Below are 15651 nucleotides of genomic sequence, written 5' to 3'. Positions count from 1 at the left end.
CTATATAATTGGAGGTGGTCCGTCAATGTCAAATTCGTGTTCTTTAGAGAGATCTATGGCCGTTTGCTCTACAGGTTTCTGTTCTCACACAACATTTGCTGAACATTCCTCATGAGCTGATTGATTAGTCAAAACACACACAATAAAAAAACACATATTCAGGTGTCAATATAATTTACAAACAAATGATCTGTGAGCAGTTTCCCTTTCTCTTTTGAAAACGACGCATAACCTTCCCAGCATTGCAATAAAATCACACACAAAATAGCCATCAGTGCTAGCCACATGTTGAGAAAATTCAACATCCCTCCCCCATTCGTGGTAACAAAAATGGACCTCATGGGGAGATGAACATAGCTTCACCGATGTGTGGGTTAATTCAATAGATGCTCATCTGTGTAGGTAACATTTTCCTACAGAAATACACAAATGAATGGAGTGTATTATTTGAACCTGCATCCACCACAAGGTTCCTTGTAAATACCTGACCCAAAGTTTGTGTCAGGTTTTACACTAATTTCCATTCGTTTTCTCCCGGGGTTCCCCCCTTTATATTGGAGGATGTTTGAACAAATTACATCAATAGAAGGCAAGGGAAAGTAGGGTGGGCTCAATTTTCAATCAAAAAGCATGTTTTTGATTGTCCCCACCTTTGAACTTTTGGTCTAGAGTGCTTTAATTAAAGGGTCAGGCAAAGGTCAGGACATCTGCATTAGTATGAGGCTAAAAAGTGACACCTAGTGAGGAGATGAACTTTAAAGTAACATCTCAATTAACTAGGGTGGGGAGCATTGCAGTTGGATTTAAGCAGTGTATTCATCTCTAAGATGTCTTGCTAACCTCAGCCTTTCATTTAACTCAATTTCTATCAAGAATATCCCCACCTTCTTCCATGGAACCGTCCTTGCTTAATTTAGGCCTATTCCCTGGAGGCAGTTAAACATACTGTGGAAATGGATGGATTCTTTCTTTTTTTGCAGCTACCGACATGCCCCCAGGAAGCCTATACATTAAAGCATACCCCCCTCCCCCCTTATGTCCAATAACCTTATGTTTTGTCGACTTTCCAGTTTGGACAAGCACTCCATCCCCTTTTGCCTTGACAGAGATATTACTGTTATTGCAATTATTCCGGGCACAGGTTTTTCAGGTAAAATAGTGAATACCTCAGGATAAGATTTATTTGGGAGTTAATACATATATCCCAATTTTAATAAATGCCAAGAGCAGGGAGTACTTGGACCAAAGCAAGCTTGGCATGAAACTAGAAGAGGACGTTGTACTGCATTCAGTTAATATAAATAAAAAAACAAATAATTTAGCATTTATATAGCGCTACAAACCCTCAGGTATCTGAGCGCTGCTTATTATTCCCCACAGTGTGTGGCGCTCATTTATCGATTTCGGAAGGATGAAACGCTGAGTTTGGCCCTGCCGGGATTCAAACCTGCGTCAGCAGGCTCTGCACAGATGTCAAAGTGAGCGCTCTACTCGCTGTGCCATCAGACCGGCTTAATATCTCAATTAACTCATCTCTGGGTTCTAAATAGAGACCTTTGTGGAGGATCAAAAGAAAGACACAGAGACTGCGAAGACATTTTAAGCATGATATGTATCCTAAAGTAAAATGAGGCCTACCTCTCCCTATATCTATGGGGTGTTCCCTGACTATTCTACTAACTAAGGTGCTAGTCAGTAGGGATGAAAACATGTCTGTCAACTTTCCAAATCTAACCTATCAGACCCTACCACAAATGTAACTAACAAAGGAGAGGAGAATGACTTCCTTCTCCTGATTGCTGTGTTTTGTCACAGGGTTTTCTATGTTCTATGTCCACTCAATAGACCACACGCAAATAGTCTCTTGTCATCGTCTGTATTAAGTTCTGTAACTCTTGTAGTGGACTGATAGTTTTCCACTCCCCTTATATGCAAACAATCTTATTTTTGTATACGTTCCTTCTGTCTTGTAAGGTTCTAGAATCTCTTCCCAGAGTGCTGTTTCATTTATGAGCTTTGTCTTCATGGTTTCCTGTTTGTGTGTTTCCCAAATGCCTCTCTTTATTGCAGTCTCTTTATATTCTTCATGACCTGGGTTGACTTTTCCCTTTCCCCAAGGGAACGAGTTTTCAACTCTACTCCTCTCCCACTTTGTGTATTTCATGTAGCTCTGCCTTTCATGAACATGGTTCTTATTCCTCGGCTCATTTTCAATACTTTTCGCAGCACTGGGACGGGTTTTGCTTGAGTTTTGACTCCCTCTTAACTGTCTTACCTTCTATTCCAAGGATTAACATCTGCAGTAATGGTAACGTCTTGGGCTAGCTTCTTCTTGGCTCCACAACTCACTTGTTGCACCGTCTGTTACACGCGTGTTTCATTCTCTTCTTACAAATCGACCTTGCACTGTATCTCGGCTCAGGAGTGGGTTTCTCCCATCAGTGGTATCAGTGCTTTGCGGGTGGACTGCCCATCACCATTGCTGTGTGATCACGCCACCTCCAAACTCTCTCTTCAATCGTGTTGTGTCTTCCACTCTCATGCGCCAGTCTACAAGCATCTTTAGCTATGTGTCGGAGTCGACTGGCTTACGCGGCCTCTGTTTTCAGTGAGAGCTCTACCTCCTTTCACTCTGCTATGCGTAGGGGGTTTCACGTGGTTCTCTCTGCTTCCCGGCTACTCTAGGCTTCTCGCACTCTCTCTGGTCATATCATCACTTTTCAGCATCCTCTGCACAGACCAATGGAGGGACTTATAGTCTTAAGTTTCCTGTTATGGATAGCATAAGATCACTTCATCTTTATGGAATTGATAATGTTGCGTTATGTTAGACAAATCCATCACTTTGAGGGCAACAGGGAGTTCCTCATGCGAACGTGAGTCCTTGTCCCCAAGGAGGAGTCTCTCAGAGTGAAGTCCAACTTGCCTCGACCCCAATGGCGGGTGTTGTGGAGCAGGCTCACCTCTCTAGCCTCACATAGGGGCTCGCCCTTGGGGAGAAGCGACAAATACCCTCAATTCGTTACACCTTCGTATCTCATATGTGAACTGAAAATTTCAATTGTTTCCAGTTCCAGGTCCTTTTTAAAGTAGTTTTTTAAAATCTGTGTTTTGAGAGGCTATTCTTTAAATGATTACCAATTACCTTGAGGTTGTGATGGACTGGAAAGAGCACAGGCTACAGATGGAGTCAAAGTGTGGGAGGAATAGGTATGTCTGCTTTTAAGGTTTGTTTTTTGGCTGTTCAGGTTACCATTTTGTGGTGCATGGGTTTGATAGCACATGGATTGGCCCTAAGAAGGAGTTATTATGTTTTAAAGGTCTATTTCTAAAGAAAACATGGATATATTTTAGATGTGTTACTAATGTTGAACATATAATGTCAATATTTAGGAAACGTATAAAAGTGGGCAACAGCAGGATAATTTATATTTATGACATGGGCATCAAGGCATAGATTACTTTGCACAAAGATTAGAATGACGCCCCTTAATCCTGCAAGCCTGAGGGCTGCAGCGTTAAACCAGCCATAATGAGGCCCTCCCTATTGTGGGGTGCTCCAGCATTTACTATGCGATCCAATATTCTACATTGGTGCACCTCAGCATGGTGCTAGGTTCTAAAGTGTACTGGGCTTCTTACTGCATATCCTGCTGTGCATCGAGCCCCCGTTGTCCCAGAGTCTGGGCATAGAACTGTGTTGGGTAGCTAGCACATGTGCATCCGTCAGGGTAAGGAGGAAGATCCTTAAGGGATGGGTAAGTGTTACGCCGGCATCTGAAAGCCTCTGTTTTTCCTGAATGTGGTCTGTCTCTGATGGGAAATGCAGCTGCTTGTAGTGACTGGAACTGTGACACCTGAGATCACGAAGGGCCCACATGTGATTTATCTTTGCTAGTCTTCCTCATAAGCGTCACTGAGGCTTTGCAATGGGTCACCTTCTCACAGGCATCAGTATGCTAGAGTTCATAGCCACATCTTTCCTGACCCTTCTGCGTATGCTCTTGTATTTTAGGTATCACTCAAGGCTCTGGTAAAGGCCATAGCCCCTGCAATCCTGTTCCGTAAATTCCCTTATGATCCTTCTTCCAAGGTACGTCAGTGATGGGAGGTGCTAATTCTGATTATTCATCCTCTTTTCCCTTTTCCTCTCTGTATTCTCATCAGCAAGTACCCCCAGGTCCAAAGCTACCAATAACATCTCCCGGAATAAAAAACATACACGCACATAACATCTGTCTCCAGTTATGGAAATGATATACAGTGAGCGCGGGCCAGAAACTGAGAAGCCATAGAGTCTGCAGGTGGATTCCCTGATTTACAACTCTTAATTATGGGGTATTTGATCCCTTGTAATATTTTTTAAATGCTGCATGGGGTAAAAACCCAATCTAGGTGATCACGCTTCAGTATGCCACGAAGCAGCAGCTCTCGTGGATTGGCATTATCTTTGGATAAACTTGGCTTTTGGGAAGATGCCTCCTTCACTGCATATGCATCATAATCAATATACAAGGGCTTTCAAGACATTTTCGATAAAGGTCCAGGAGAGAGTAGAGTGGTCCGCTTCAACATTTGGAACAGTGGTTGCATTTCCTTTCCGATATTGCCTTTGAACAAATAATTCTCATCCTTGCTGGAGCCCATTTTGTCCTCAGATGTTTGGTTTGGCTTGCTGGGCCACTGCAGAAAGATATGTGTCCTTCCCTTCAGGGATAAACACAGGTCTTCTTAGAAATGTTTGGTTTTGAAACATTGCTGCAGTAGCAAGATCCCTTTTCAGAAAGGGATCCTTTCTCCAGAGAGAGTACCCCCCTGCCCTCTACTTTCAGGACATGGACTTTCATATTAATGTCTCCCATTGGTTCTATTCTCGTGCATTTCTAAGAGTGCGTGCTGTCACTTTTCAGTATCTTGGTGCTGGTGCTATCAGATTAGATGCCAAATTGATTTTAATATGTTACGCTAGCTAGATGGTGTAACCCCTGGCTAGGGATTGAAAGAAGTGCACCGGGATCCCAACATAAAAAAAGAAAAGAAAATCAGATCCACAGCGCGAGTGCCGCGTCGCGGTCCAAGGGAAAAGGCTAGAGTAAGGGACGCTCTGTGTGCGCAAACGAGGGTCCCTTTACATAGCGCCTGTTATAACGGTGAAACCCTGCAACAGGGATTCAGGCACTCCGCTTTGCACCCTGACACTGCCGTGGCCCAGGCCTTTATGCTGGCACTCCGCTGATTAGCAAGGATGTGCCTTTAAGCATCGCCACCCCCCAGGTTGCATGCTATCACCTAGACTCCGGACAACTTTAATGACTGGCGCTCCCCATAGCATGACATGGACATCCTTATCCACCTATAGCTGCATGACTTGCCGTTTCATCTCATCATAGGTTCATAGACACACACATCACAGCACATCCTTCTCACTTAAAAACAAATTCAATGCTGGTTCCACTCCACATTCTAGGTCTCATCAAAACACTTGCCAAGATGAGTTTTAGGGCCACATCTTTTTCTTTTGCTTGGTTTAAAACAAACCTTTCACAAGTACAAAAATATACATGCATAATTTAATATAAATCAATACATACCAGAATCTAAAAACACAATCAAATTATACACTTCACAAGAAAATCAATCCAAAAAAGTAGAGAACCAATTTTCCTAAAAACCAAACCCCCCTGAAGGCTCTGAATGTTGACCATTTCTACAAATTCCTTTTTTATAACTCTAAACGCAGCTATTGTTAAAGATACTTAAGTGTCGCCTCCAGGAGGCTTGTGTTTGAATAGTTGTGTTTTCAAGTGCAAACCTCGCAAAAAAGGTTTCTCTCAAGGGCTGCAGGCAGAAGCATTCTATAAATGCATGCTCACAGGTCTGTGGTTTACCCTCCTATGTACACAGTCGATATCTTTCAGGCGAGTGGACCAGTTTTTGTCTAGTGCTCAAGACTTCTAAAGTCGTGAACAAAATAAATGTAATTCTCATGAAGCAACATCGGCACTTATCTTTTATAAATCTAACCAAATAGCTAGGGGATTAATTTAAGCTCTTTTCCTTCCAACCTGAGTAGGAGAACAACTTATAAAATAAAATAAAAAACCAGGTAATCATCCAGTCGTGTAACGACAACTTAATTTTTTTACTGCAACCCGATTACTTGCTAGATCCTTCTTTGCGGCATTGTTTTTCTCTAGTTAACCTGTGCAATCAGAAAACCACCTGTTTAGAGCTGGGCATAAGCCTTCCATCGCCGTCCTACTCAGGTCACACAAAAAAGAAGACCCCATGGGGTCTAGTAATTTGCCATACAAAAGCGAGGCTCCTCCAATCCACTATTGCCTGCATCGTTCATTCCAGCTCAAAATGGATAATTGCTATGGGGATACCTGTAGGCAGATATAAAGACCCGTGGCACAGTTTCCCTTCCACTTTAAATCAGGGGAGGTCAGTTCTCTTTAATCCGGCTCCATATAACTGGACCGGTGTGGCCTTGGCCATGTACTTCTTCAAAATAGGAACTATAGAAAACATGCCATATTTCTGATTCAGTTTTTCATTTGAGCCACAAAGACCAGTATTGTGGGGCTCATATCTCTTAGTTCTTCAACTGCCTATGTCTGATTAGGAATCCTAAATGTTTTCAACTCAAAACTGCCTGTAATCCCACGTCATCCATATACCAATGAAATTTAGTTTTTTGTTTCTGATGGTATTAAAAGTTAGTATCTTAAACTTGCCTAAGTTAATTCCAAAGTCATGGACCTTCGTAAAATTAGGCAGAGCATCAATGGAACATTGTAGCCAATTGGTGTTTGATCTAGTAAGACCAAGTCATCAGCCACATTTGTCCCAGTGTCCTAGGATGTGATGTTGGACTCTCATGTCCTTGTTCTTCTTCAACAGTGGAATGATGCAGCCCAAATACAGCTCTAGGTAGGTCTAGAGGCACAATGTGGCTTGAATTTGGTGGTAAATTGGCTAAGCTTCATTGTAAATCCTTGCTCCTAGATTCTCTGCAGAATTGTGGACTCAGCAACTTCACCAAGTTAGTTTTAGTGGCTCTGGTTGTGCTTGATGTTCTCTGTTGGTACCTAGATACTTTCCAACTTAGTGTCTTCCCAGCAAAACCAGGAGGCCTGAAAAACAATGCCAATGGGATTGTTTAGGAATTACTCTGGAGCATTTTTCAACTCAAAGAAAGTAACTGCGAGTGACTTCTCCTGAATGTCTAATTAACGGTAATTGGTGCAGGGATTTCACACTCTTTTCACTTACTCCTTCCAGTGAAAGTGGTTTACGGGACTTCAACAAATAAAAGGGTGGCCAGTCAAAAGACCTAGCAGACTGATCTTTTTGGATCAGTCTTTGGGCAGGGCGGTAACATAAGTCATTGGGCCTTTAAGGGTACACAGGTAAGGCTCGGACACAATGGTGGCATGTTTTTGGATATAGGGCCTCATTATATCATTGCTGGTCCGGTAACAACGGTGCCGGTAGGTTTACTGGCACCGTTGTTACTGGACCAGCAATGTACAAGTTTGCAGCCGGGATGCCCACCCGCCCACAGACTTCGACGGATGCGCCAGCACTGTTGCACACAGTGCCGGTGTATCCGTCCTCCCCATTGCCATTGAGTCCTATGGGACTCGAATGGGAATGAGGAGTTACTTTTTCCTGCGCCTGGCTTCAGGGACCGCAGGGGCCTGCTGTTTTTACTGGTACGGCTACCGCCGGAGTTATGAAGCCCATAGACTAACATTAATAAATAGACGGTTGGAAAAATGCCTCTCTATCCCTAAAGCTAAGAGGGATTTCCCTGCCTCAAAAGAAGCTAATGAAATTGCCAGGAAGTCCGAAACTAAAAAGACTGTCACTGCCGTGTCCAAAAATCTACTTCTGTCTCTTCCCTAACACTAATAATCTAAGACAACTGTGTAAGGATGGTCTCTTCTCAAAGCAAATAGTGCTTACCAACAACAGAAAGGTTCCCAGTTTGGCTTGTATAAAGAAGTGATGCAAAATAATGTCCCAAAATGCAAGACAAGATTCCAAATGCTAGGGTTGTGCTCCTTTCCCCTAGACTTCTTCTTATCTTAAGTTGCGGTTCGTCTTGAGACTGTGTACTGTTCCCGCTATTCCTCTTCGTGAGGGTCGGGGGGGGTGGGCGGCTCTATCTCTCACATTTCTCTCTTGCATATCTGCTTGAGCTTGAACTCCATTGGAACTCCTGCGTTGGACTGATGTATTCCTTAGAGTCAATCACTGTCCTTTGGAAACTAGACCACCCGCTCTATTTCTCGCAAGTGATACTCGTACTCCTGGCCATCTTCTTTGTCTCAGTACTAGCCTTAAAGCTACATGCACAATACTTTGTATTATCTGTTTTTCAGTGTTGTCATGAAGTTTAGTTTGGCTTACTTGACAGCAATATATATTAGCTCTGTCCAGGTTGGGGACTGGAGGATTTGGAAAAGCGGTTGGACATAGTTAAGTGCGGTGATACTGCATTCTCTGGTGATGATCATACCCAATCCCACAGGGGGATTCCTCCCCCATGTGATCCTCCCTCGGTGCACCACCCCCAGGTGGACCATTGTACTGTGGATGCACCGCCCAGGTCCCTTGGGAAAGGTTTTCCACTAGGGAAGAAAGGACGACATCCTCCGATTCATCACAGGCCTCATTGAGATTTTAGTGCTATTCCGCAGTAAATCTGCCAAAATACTGCCAAACTCAATTACCGTTACTGCCACTTAGCCCAGTGGAGTTACCACAGGCTAACACATTTTGGTAATTCCTAATTTTTGGAGTCCATAGGACTCCAGGGGGATCTTTGGCGGAGTTACTGGCAGAGGAATCACTGTGTGGTAAATCTGCAGATTATTTAAGGTAAAGTGGAGGATTTACCTCCAGCAACAAGCTGGAGATGAATCTGCCATGAATCCAACATGTTTTGCCAGAAAACTGGCAGATCTACTGCTCAGTAATTCCGCCGGCAGTAATTCCGCCATATAACATAATTTGACTGTTTGGGAAAGTGGCAGTAACGTATTTACGGAAGTCCAAATCCGATTCAGCTAACTGGCCCTACCACTTAGGAAAACTAAAGAAAAAGAAGGAGGCCGGACCAATAACCTCTGTTCTTGGCGTCTGACTGGCTCAATCACTTGGATCTCTTTTCCATAGGCTTTAAAAGTTCATCAATTTTCACAAAATATAGTTCACAACCTCTATGTGGGTTCTGTATGACAAATCTCAGTTCTTTACAATGTCCTCTCTCCAGGTAGAAAAGGTTTTCCTAAAATAATTGCACCAATATTGTCTTGGCTACAGACAGTGTTTTTGTTTGATCCGTAAACACTGGAACCCTCCAGGTTCTCTCCCTCCAGTTCATGATATTTTGTAGCTCTTGGACTTCCCAAAGTCCTCTGGTAGGAGTCTGTCCGTTCCGATAACCCTGGTGGCTTTCCCATCCTCAACTGTTAAAGTCTCTTGGTTTCTCAGGGCTCGCCGAAGCCCTCTGAACCTCTAATACTCTGGCTTCAAATTGACGTACGTAGGGTGTGTGCCCCCTCCGTTTCTTAATGCGCCTGTAACCTTGGGGGCTTTCCCAGCCTCAAATGCCTCTATTCACCCCGCTCAATGGCGTTACCTCTTTGGGAGCACTCGCTTCCCTTACGCTGCTTGGCAGCTAATACCTTCTCGTGCGGAGCTTGGGATTCCGGGCTCCACGCTGCAGTCTGGTGTTGGGGACGGTTAATGGGCCCCAGGCCCACCATGGCTTGCATGTGTTCACACCACCAGGCAAGAAAGTTGCTTTATCGTCTCCATCTCCTTTCCAACCTTGGCTTCTCAGTCGGTCCGGACGCCAGCCTTTGGCGTCTTTTGAGTGTTTCAATCCATCTCCCTGCTGCCGCCGTCTCTGCGTTCTAGCGTGGCTCTGCCCCCCCCCTCCGACTCCTCGAAGGACATCTCTCCATCAGAGGATCACCTCTGCATAGGGTTATTCCTCTTTGACTCAAAGTTCCTTGTGGTTTCATGCACGTCATCAGAAACAAAGGGGGTGTGTCGTTCCACTTTGACTGTGGAGTTCAGGCAAGATCCAGCATTACCTGAAGCCAAAAGGTTTGAAGAAATGGCATTATTCGGTCAATCCAAAACAGAAGTAACAACAATCTTTCCAATTACCATGCAGGCGGATAATGTGTTCCGAAAAGTGCTGCACAGGATTGGGAGTCTTTTTCCACAAGAGGAGAGTCATTCCAGTGAGGTCCGACTTGTCCAGACCCTTCGGAGGGTCTTGCTGAGCAGGCTCACTCCCCTAACCTAAAAGGGGGTGGCTCCCGCCCCTCTGGGGAGAAGGGACGATTTGTCCAGATTCGTCATAGTAGGCACTTAATGCCCTTTTCTTCCAGCACCCTATGAGTCATCTCATTTCCTTTAACTTCATTTCCAAGTTCTGGAAAAATGACGAAAAGTAGGTGCAAGATCTCATGGTGGTTTATTTGTCCCATGATGAGGTTGCCCTTCATTTTGAGAAAATTGTTAAAAGATCTCGAATCGACTACTCCAAAGTGATCTTTGTGTATGCAGATTTGACTTTCTGACAATCAAGTCTGTGCTTGACATCAGTTTATCAGATGAGAGGTTGAAGAACAGGCCTTTAGCATCAGGAGTTTGGCAATCCTGTTGGCCAACCCCTTTAAGGGGCTTTTTGATAATCATTGGGATTCATTTCAGTCCTGGTGTTTTGAAACTAGTTTTCATCATAACATGTTCGTTTGCAAGATGGGCCTATCCTTACTCGAGATAAGGGAAACATATGAGTGAAGAATAAGAACAGTGGATTTGACTGTCTGAAGTGACCATTAAGTAAGAAATTACCAGTAAACAAATGAATGTAATCTCCTGTTGGGGAGTACTGGTTTTTATTTAATGGACAGTGCTCATAAAGGAAAGATGCTAAGATTGTTTTCTCTTTCTTGCAGTACTCATGACCACTGAGAGTCTATGTTGAATCACAGAGTAAGCATATTTTGTGAATATTTTCCAAAAAGTAGCTACGGGAGCATAAGGTGTTGGGGCTTGTTTGTGGGCGATCGGAAAAGGCCACTATAGCAATCTGGTTGGGGAGGACCAGGACTGCAAACCCGGGAGGTGATACACAGAGGACTCCTCAGAGTCTGTCCCACTTTCCCATCCTAGTACGTAAAAGGATAACACTGCTGATTAAGGTTTGGGGCACTGTGAGGGGGGGTATACACTTCTGCCAAGTGCATGGAGCACTGCTGTTACTGCAGGGCATCATTGGGAGCAGAGTTCAAATAGAACACTACACAAGCAGTTCAAAAGCCTGACCGTGCTATTAAATAAACCCTCACCGCAGGTCCTAGATAGCTGAATGCTTAGCAAAATCTCATACTGCATTCTTACATGCAGTCTGAAGGGAGTAGTTTGCAGGCAGTGAATGGGGATGAGGTGCAAAGATGTGCAGATGCCATGATGGTTCTGCCTCACACCAACATGGTGGTGGATGTATTTAATCCCTCAGTCTCTGTCCTCATAGATAACCAAGCAATTACTGAGCATGGAGAGGAGGGAGAACCAAAAAACCTGCTAAAAATTATGAGGGTGTGCAGTGCCACCTAAAGCGTTCCAAGTGCCAGATGGAATTACTGTCAAGGAGTTCCCCCCTTCTCACCTGAGTTCGATCTTTGCTGGACTTCTTGGTCGATGCCTTCTTGCGAACTGATCGAGTCTTGAATAAGGCTGCACGAGTCTCTTCCGACTCCAGCGTGCGTTCAAGGTTCCTGGATGCAGGGTTCCAGGAGTCCGGGAAATTAACAGGGTGCGCAAGAAGCACACGAGTCCAGGAACCAAGAAAGGAAGGAAAGGGACTAGGATGGGGTAAGCAGGAATAAGCACAGATACAATACCGGGAGCTACGGAGCACACGTCTGGTCGATACTTCACAATAGCATTGAGACGCGTGGGGCCACGGGGGCGTGGCACATTTATGGGACGTACAACATCCGCCGTGAAGGCTGGTGCGAGGCGTGTCATGTGATACGGCCATGTTGGAAGAAACAATGAATACAGGCCCCGTCGCGATAAGGACAAGGAAGTCCAGAAGGGGCGCGTTCTGTGGGTCATAACAGCATGCCTCCTCTGAAACCCTGTTCCACCAGGTTTGCCCGGGTGTATAAGGTGAAATCTTCTGAGTAGTCGAGGGGCCTTGAGATTAGGAAGTGGTTCCCAGGTTCTTTCACTAGGAGGATATCCTTTCCATTCAACCAGGTATTGAATCTGACCCCGTTTATACCTGGAATCACATATTTGGGATACTTCATACTCCAATTGGTTGTCGACCAGTAGAGGAGGAGGTCGGCAGGATTTCCGGGAGGATTTGTTGTAGGGTTTTAATAAGGATGTGTGGAATACTGGGTGAATTCTCTTCCAATAGTCTGGTAGTCTAAACCGGTATGAAACTGGATTGATAATTTCCTTGATGGGAAATGGACCATAGTACCGATGGGCCAACTTGTTTGGCTGTAGATGCCAGGGGTAGTAATTTCGAAGATAACCAGACTTTATCACCGATAGCATAAGAAGGACCTGGTCTCCTTTTTAAATCCGCATACCTCTTAGTCTGTGTTCTGGCCCTCTCTAGGTTTTCTTTGGCCTCCTGGTGAACGTTGATGAGGGTTTCTATCCAGGAGTCGATGGTAGGTACTGGTGTAGGATGAGGGAGAAGAGAGGGTAGAACCGATGGATGGAAACCTTGGCTACAAAAAAAAGGACTGGTCTTAAGTGCTGAATGGTCGGAATTGTTGCATGCGAATTCAGCCACGGGTATCAGGAGCGACCAGTCATCTTGAACCTTGGTGGCGAAACATCGAAGATACTATTCCAGGGTATGATTAGCACGTTCGGTGGCCCCACTGGTTTGGGGATGATAACCAGAGGAAAGGGCACGTTGGATTCCCAAAATGCGACAGAGATGTTTCCAGAATTGAGAGACGTATTGAGGTCCTCAATCACATATGATCTTGGAAGGAAGTCCATGTAAACGAAATATGTGTTCCAGGAAGATTCCAGCAAGCTCGGACGAGGATGGCAGCTTACACAGGGGTGTCAAATGAGCCATATGAGTGAACAAGTCTATGGTTACCATGATGGTTGTGTATCCTCGGGAAGGTGGTAATTCCACAATGAAGTCTGTAGCAATGAATGCCCATGGTCTTGTTGGCAGTGTAGGTTGTAGTAGAAGACCCGCCGGTCTCTTGTTGTCATGTTTGTTTTGACTGCAGACAGCACAAGCTTTGATGTATTGTTGTACATCGGTCTTCATTCCAGGCCACCAAAACTGTCTTTGTATAAGACGGAGGGTGTTAGTTGTGCCACGATGTCCGGAGTGAAGGGTATCATGGCAGAGGTTTATCATTCTTTGTTGTAATTTCTGTGTAGGAATGACCAGTGCATTGTCCTTGAATAAATATCCTTCTTTAACTCTTAGGTTCCATGGATTCTTCCTTGAAATATCCTTCCAGAGGTCAGAGGATTGGGTTTGCACTCGGATTTCTTCCAGGAGGTTGACTGCTTGAGCTACAAAGATCGTGTGGGGAAACATCTTAGGATAGGCCTTGTCTTCAGTGGTTACATAGTCAGGACGTCGAGATAAGGCGTCAGCAATCATGTTTTGTGATCCGGGAACATGAGTGATTTGGTATTGGTACTGGGCAAAGAAGTAGGCCCAACGCGCCTGACGACTGTTCCTGCACTCCAACGACTGTAGAATTTGAAGATTCCGATGGTCCGTGCGGACCTGAACTGGATATCTAGCACCCAGAAGTAGATGTCGCCATTCAGTGAAGGCTTGACGAATGGCTAACAGTTCCTTTTCCAGGACGGAATAGTGTGTCTCACTGGGAGTCAGGGTTCGTGAGAGGTAAGCAATGGGGTGTTCCAGTTTATCCTCAAGTACCTGTTTCAAGACCGCTCCTATGGCATAGTTAGAGGCATCGGTTTCCACTAGGAATGGGTGATTTATGTCGGGTTGGGCCAGGATGGGGGCTTGCGTGAACTCTGTCTTCAATCGTTGGAATGCTTTATCTTGCGGTGTAGACCAGATAAAGGGGGTGTCTTTCTTCAAGAGAGCAACGATCGGCTGAACGATCTCGGAAAAGGTAGATATGAACTTCCAGTAGAAGTTGGCAAGCCCCAGGAAGGATTGAACTTGTTTCACAGATGTGGGAGCGGGCCAAACCAGTATGGCTTTTACCTTTGAAGGGTCCATACCAATTCCTTCTGGGCTAAGGGTGAATCCTAGGTAGTGAACAGAAGTAACGTGAAACAAGCATTTTTCGGGTTTGGCTAAAAGTTTGTGTTCACAGAGTCGTTGTAATACTGCCTTTACATGTTCTTCATGCTTTAGAGGATCCTTGGAAAAGATCAATAGGTCATCCAGATAGACAATGACGAAGAGGAATAACATGTCAGAAAACACCCTATCCCTAAAACGTTGAAAAACTCCGGGGGCATTAGCTAGTCCAAAGGGCATGACTAGATATTCATAGTGACCAAATGGTGTTCTAAAGGCTGTTTTCCATTTGTCTCCTTCCCGGACACGGATTAAATGGTAGGCACCCCGGAGATCCAGCCTCGTGAACATTACGGCGCCTCTCACAGCTTCCAGGATATCCGAGATCAGGGGCAGTGGGTACCGATCTTTGAGGGTGAATTGATTTAAGCCACGATAGTCGAGGCAAGGTCTGAGTTCCTTGGTGTCCTTCTTGGGAACGAAGAACAACGAAGCACCCGCTGGAGATTTTGAGGGTCTTATGGTGCCGTTTTCAAGATTGGTGTCCAGGTATTCTCAGAGGGCCTTTTTCTCAGGTTCAGAAAGAATGAACATTCTGCCGAAGGGAATCTGCTGAGGGATCTGTATCTATGGCACAGTCTTCAGGTCTGTGAAGGGGTAAGGCCTGGACTATGGCAGTTGAAAATACATCAGCATATCCCTGATAGGCCTCTGGGACTTGTATGATATTGGAAACCATGAGTGGTGTTTTCTGGTCTCTTAGTGGTTCTTTAGGAGGTGTTGAGGAGGGATCCAGGGATAGACAGTGGGACATGCAAAACTCTGAGCCTAGGAATAGTGATCCTGCTGTCCAATTGATATACGGAATGTGCTTTTGTAACCAGGGCATACCCAATACCATGGGGTAATGGGCTGACTTAATGATGTTGAATGTAATCCGTTCTTGGTGTTAGTTTATGGAAAATTGGATCTCTTTTGTCTGCAGGCTTATGGGTCCTGAAGAGAGGGGTCTTCCGTCGATTGCTTCCACCGGCTGCATGGTGCTTCGTGTCTCGTACGGAATATGATGACTAACAACCCAGTCTTGATCAATGAAGATTCCCATAGCTCCGCAGTCCACCAAGGCCAGAATGGGGTAGGTCTTATTCTTGGAGGGCGACAGGAAGGCCTGTAGTATCACCAAATTCTTTTGTCCAGGAGAGTTCAAGGATGGAATTGATGCAGAGCAAACATCTCTCTCCCGAAGCTCTGCTCCATTTAGGATCGGGAGCTGGCGTGTCCCGAACGCCGAGGAGGGGCTAGAGGACACTCCCTAACCAAGTGTTTGT

General features: G+C 44.9%; 1 protein-coding gene across 1 annotated transcript in view; it reads right to left on the bottom strand.

The window, feature by feature from the left end:
* The window catches only part of GANC (glucosidase alpha, neutral C), a 730404-nt gene that overhangs the window by 449842 nt on the left and 264911 nt on the right, over nt 1-15651 (bottom strand). The gene's annotated exons all lie outside the window — the stretch shown is intronic.

The sequence above is a fragment of the Ambystoma mexicanum genome, chromosome 14, assembly GCF_040938575.1.
Source record: "Ambystoma mexicanum isolate Mex_15411 chromosome 14, UKY_AmexF1_1, whole genome shotgun sequence".
Classification (NCBI taxonomy): domain Eukaryota; kingdom Metazoa; phylum Chordata; class Amphibia; order Caudata; family Ambystomatidae; genus Ambystoma; species Ambystoma mexicanum.
This window is presented reverse-complemented; position numbering and strand designations above follow the sequence as displayed.